Genomic DNA, 6102 nt, shown 5'->3' on the forward strand with positions numbered 1-6102 from the left:
GAGACATGTTTTGTCCTGGTCGGTTGGAGGCTGAGTTGGGAGGAGGCGAATGGATGGAGTGATTACCATGAGCAGAAAAGGCCTGATAATATCTCCTGTTCAAGATGTTGCAAACAAGCGGAGGAATGGTTTTTTGTGGCAGATTGTTATGTTGCTTTGGGTTTGATGCTGTATTTTTTGAGGCTTCTCTAATCTAGTTGTAGCAGTTGTGTAATGCTCTTTCCACAGAACACACGGTGTAATGAAACATGAAGGATTGTGCTCTTTTCTGATCTGTTTAAATGACTTACTTAACCTTGGGTTTTACTGAGCATGTCAGGATTGGAGACACACCATGAGGGACAACTAGAATGTAATAGGAAGGAATAGACCTCTCTGGAGTAGTCAAGCTGTGAGATTAAAAACAATTGTTGTCTCCAATCCTGACATGCTCAGTAAAACCCAAGGTTAAGTAAGTCATTTAAACAGATCAGAAAAGAGCACAATCCTTCATGTTTCATTACACCGTGTGTTCTGTGGAAAGAGCATTACACAAACTGCTACAACTAGATTAGAGAAAGCCTCAAAAAATACAGCATCAAACCCAAAGCAACATAACAATCTGCCATCAAAAAACCATTCCTCCGCTTGTTTGCAACATCTTGAACAGGAGATATTATCAGGCCTTTTCTCGCTCATTGGTAATCACTCCATCCATTCGCCTCCTCCCAACTCAGCCTCCAACTGACCAGGACAAAACATGTCTCTTCCCAGTGCAACCCTTACAACCTGCAGTGGTCACTCCTCTGCATTTCCAGTTTAGAGAGAAATCATTGCAAGGCAGACTGGACATTTCTGGATATCACCTGCAAATCCCAGTACAAAGCTTAACCAGAAGAAACAGATGAACTGCTAGGAAAGGGAAGGTAGATAGAGAGGTGCCATACTTCAAATCACAGTGCTACCAGCTCCTTCAATATTAGAAACGCTTTTCTCAGGCCAACAGAAACCCGTCCCTTAGCAAAAGGGAGCAATGAAACTTCTTTCAGAACAAGCTTTAAGAATTCAAAGTTATTTCAAAGTTACTAAGCACCCATCTCACTTTCTTCAGCTCATGCAACTACACGACTACTTCTTTCCTGTTCTCCTTCCACCACAAGCATCCAAGTCCCAATAAACATTAGCAAAGCCGTTTACATCTCCCATCACATTCCCAATATGCTGATATTTTTCTTCAGAAGCCTTTCCAGTGAATAAAATAGTCCCAGACTAATACTACTTGTTACTTAGATAGAGCCATCCTTGCTTGGGATCTCTTCTACACACTTCAGCAGGAGCATAAGGAACATCATCTTTTCCAGATAGATTTGAGTCTGATATAAACATGGCTATTTTCTACAGAAAAACATGCTTCAGATTTCTCATCAATATGTGTATACGAAGCTAAACCACAATTTCTCAGTTGCTTCTGGGTAATACATGAGGGTAACTTGGAAATAAAGCAATTTCATGGGTTACGTATGATGTATAAAAGCATAGAAATATTACTTACTGTCAGATGATCAAGTTTCTGGTACGGAGGGAGAGGATGGAAGGTATTCCAGCAGTCTTCCCTGGATTTCCTCTAGTCTTGCTCTGGATGACCACGTGCAGACAAGAGCAGCAACAAGGCTGAGGAAAAACAAACAAGAATTGACACCATTAGACCAGCAAAAGCATTACTGGAGTGGTCTAAACCTATTTGCTAACACAATCCAGCATCATCAAAGCTCTTCAGAACATCAAGGAGTGCCAAAAAGATGCAAACATTGTGGAGAATGTGCTGGAACCCTGAAAAATGGCTTCAGACTTTTCTGTTTCCCCCTATTTTCCTTTGTACCCTTTTGTTACTGTCTGTGGAGGAGGGGTCATTGGCACACTCTTTTTGCTGCAGCACAGAATGAATGAGACTGAAAAGGACTCTTTACTATTTAGTAGTGGTAGCTGCTTCCCAAAGAAACATAGAGGGGGGTTAAATAACAATAGTCAATTGAAAACCCCATAGAAGCAGGGAAATGGCTGTTGTTCCTGGTGTACAGGTGGGGAAACTGAGGCACAGGCCACTGAAATCATTCCAGAAAAGCTCTAAGGGGAGAGATGGAGAGCTTGGAAAAGACCCAGCGCAGGGGCTTTACAAGGACACAACCTGAATCTTCCTCTGATTTAAAGACCCGAGATGAAGGGTTTGCAGGAATATCCCTGCTGAGGCAAAGAGTGTCATGTTCAACAAACCAGACTTTGCTCATCCTCTCTGTTAAAAGGGTTTCTGATCCATTTAACAAGAGGTAAAGGCTCTTTTGGAGAGACATGAACCTCTCCTGCTCGGCATATTCTGACACCTACTCTAACCATATGAAGGGATATTTGTAGTCCCAGCAGGTAAATGAGCTGTGGGCAAGGAACACAACTAAGTCAATAGCATGACTGATTTATACATACCACCTTGGCACCTTGCTCCATAGCACTCCCAGCAGCAGGGATTATTCATGTATAACTCAACTACAGCTACATTCAACAGGATGAGGCTTCTGTAAAACCCCAACTGTGGAGACACAGGAAATACATTGCCCGGCCCATCCAGAATGTCCATCAGGATTCCCTAACACAACCTCAGCCGAAAACCAATCCCACCTCTCGGGCAATCCACAACATCCACCAGCTTCCTTCCACTTTGCATCCAGACACACCTACTCGCCTGCTGCGCATCCTGAAGCAGGACTTGCCTCGAAGCTTTCCTTAGCTTCCAAAATAGCATCCCATTCCTTCCTTTGAGAACAGCAATGCCAACACACCTTCCTCCCTCAGCCAGCTGACACCCCAAAGGGAACACAGTGCTGCAGTTTCCAACAGGCATCTACCTGATGCTTGCACCAGCAGGGATTTTGCAAGCCCTGGAGATGACCCAGCAGCTCCGTGCCTCAGTTTCCCCTCTCACAGGCAGAGCAAGGAGGCCCAAGGCAGGCTGAGATCAGGTGTGAGTGAGAGCTCATCAGCCCTTTGGCCCAGGCACTTGTTTCTGCAGCACCTGGGTACCCAATGAGCCATTCTCTTTCCTTCTGTTTTGGGCTATCACAGCCCAGGGCAGCACCTGGGGAAGAGAAGAGGAGGCACAGGGCTCATGGAAAGGTCTCACACTCAGACTCAGTTCCTCTGCAGACTTGTTTGGAAACTCTCACCATGTTATCTGTCTGCTCTGTGCTTATTTCTCCCTCATTATAAATGGTGACAGTGACACCAGCCACTCACATGAGATGCTTTGAAACACAAAATCATGGTCAGATACAGCTCGTGTTATTGCTGCATGCTGTAAGCAAGCCATAGTCCAAAGAATATATGGACTATTTAAAGGAGGGGTAGAGCAAAAGGGGTTTTGGGGCCAGCAAGTCAGTGCTGTTAGCAACAACCACAGGCACAGAGCCCAATGTCATTGCTCTAGACTCCTCCATGTTTCAGTGCAAGGAACAGGGATCACTCAGCAAAGCAAAAAGCACCTATTAACAAAGACACAACATGCATTTGGTCACTGCCTGGTGCTAATGCCAGCATCATTCACACTAACAACAGGTAGCACAACCAGGCTCTAAAACACAGCAAGCAACTTCTCTACAGCACATAACTTACTGGCTACCCCCACCACAGCACAGGGCACACACAAACCCTGCTCCAAGAAGGGCACCATCACTGGATACCCTCAGGACAAACTAAGCATTCAGAGGTTTAAGACCTTCAGCAAAGAGCCAGCTTTCCTTCTGTATCCCACTCTAAGGGCAGCATGCAAATTCCTTCCAGTTTTCCTTACCTCCTTTCTCTGCCATGCTGTTGTTCTTAGCCCTCAAGGAACAAGGCAGCACTAAACTCTCCCTCAGAAGCACACAGAAGGCTCAAGGCAGCAAGTGGAGAAGCCAAGGAGAAGCCCATGTACATCAGCAGACCCCAGCACTCCAACAAAACCAGAACTACTTTCTTCCCAAAGTAAAGCCCAATTCAACTCACACTTTCTATCTCAGGAACACAAAATGGAATGAACCCAACTCCCTACACACCTCCCTCTGCAAGCCCAACCCTCTCAGAACAACCAACAGCTTCAGGGAACCTTCTGGTGCCTGGTGAGGGTAACAAAGCTCACCTGTGAGCACATTGCTCCCACTCATCTCACTGCTCATTCTGGAGCTGGAGCCACCACAAATAATCCAGAGGGTTTATGAAGATTTATGGAAATTTCAACTTAAATCCTACGCATGGAGACCTCCGGAACGGTGCCACCCATACGGCAATGAGACCTTGTTTGCCACCTAAACCTCCATCTGGTTACGACCTCGCAAAGAAGCGCTCTCATGCGCCTCATAAACCAACTCCCTAATTGCAAACGTCCATCCCGCCGGGTCCGCCCCGGGTCCCATCGCCCGCCCGCCCGCTCATCCCCCGGACCGCGGCGGCCCCGCAGCCGCCATCCCCGCACCCGCCGGCGCGGGGATTAGTCTCCACTTCTCATCCCCAAATCCGGCTTTAGTGACCCCGGTTTCGAGCCCCCAAACCGCAGGACTCGGTCTCTGCTTCTGAACCCGAAACGGCCTCAGGAGCCGGTTGGTTCCAGGCTCCAACGCTCAGGGCTTTATTGCTCAGCTCCGAGCCCCGTTCCAGGACACGCTCGGCGCTCGTTCTCCGCTCCCGGGACTCGGCCGCGTGTGCCGGAGCCCGGCGCCGGTCCCGCCTCTGCGGAGCCGCAGCGCCCCCTGGAGACCCCAAACCGCTCGGGAAGGGGCCGGGCACCGGCTCGGGCTTAGGGCTCCGACCCCCCGGGGCTTGACCCGCCGGGACCCGAGAACCGGCGGCCCCGGCCCCGCGGGCTGTTGCGGAACCGGTGCCCGGGGAGCAGCACCGCCCGCACTCACCCCGACCGAAGGAGCCGCCGGAGACACGCCCCGGCTTGCCACGCCCTCTCCTTTTATAATCATCGCGCCGCCCTCCCCCTCCTTTTACAGATGTGACTCCGCCCACAACCAGCATCGCCCCGCCCCGCCCCACCCGCCGGGGCCGCCCCGGGTCCCATCGCCCGCCCGCTCATCCGCCGAACCGCTGCGGCCTCGCAGCCCCGACACCCGCAGCCTCCATCCCCGCACCCGCCGGCGCGTCTCTCCTCTCCCTTCCTTCCTTCCCGGGCAGAACTCGCGGAGCTGGGCTGAAAGCTCCAGCCAAAGCCCCGGCACCGCCACTTCCCCACCGGTTCCCACCAGCACCGCTCCTCTCTTCCCGTTTAACCCCGGCTGGGGCTCTCAGCAGCGGTTTCTCCCCGCGCCGGACGGCGCCGGGACCTTCCGCCGGGACCCACCCCCGCCCCTCGCGTCAGCCGGAGCCCCACGGGGCCGGTTCTGGGCAATGACCCCGTACGGAGCGCCCCGAGCAGCAAAGCCGGGGGCAGCCCCAGCCCCGGCACCGACGGAGGCCCCGGGGCTCCCGGCGGGGCTTTGTGTGCCCGGCGCTGGTGCCGCTGCAGAACGGAGCCGGCTGTGCGTGAACAGCCTGGAAACGCGTTCCCTGCTCCCAGGAAGGACCGCGCCGGGCTCCATCCACTGGGGAGGGCTCAGCGCGCTCCCGCCCCGCTCCCCCATCACATCACCCGCATTTCCCCAGGCACAGGTCACACAAACACGCGTGAACCTCAGAACCGCTCTGCAGCACCAGACCCGCGGCCCCGCGAGTCCCTGGTCCCGCAGCCCCTCGGCGCGGTGCCGCCGGTCCCGCAGCACGGTCGTGGAGCGACGTGTGGTGAAACGGCGACCCGGGGCCGGGGCACAGCCCCTGCCAGCTCCTTGGGGATGGTAGGCACGGGGCGACGCTTTCTATGGCCAAACACAGCGGCGAGGAGCCGGCTCGGCCCACACAGCTCCCGCAGCCCCGACACCAGTCCTTTATTTACGCACCTAAACCTAAGCCTCTCTGGACAGCACTCTCCGCTGGCCCCTAAACCAGCTCCCTAAGTCCCAATGTCCAGACCCTGGTGCTAAGCCTAAGGTGCCAGGACAGAAAGCTGCTGCTGGGCATCACCTACACAGGGTGCCCTCCGCAACAGTGCCACCAACATGG

The sequence above is a fragment of the Strigops habroptila genome, chromosome 5 (genome assembly GCF_004027225.2).
Source record: "Strigops habroptila isolate Jane chromosome 5, bStrHab1.2.pri, whole genome shotgun sequence".
Taxonomy (NCBI): Eukaryota; Metazoa; Chordata; class Aves; order Psittaciformes; family Psittacidae; genus Strigops; species Strigops habroptila.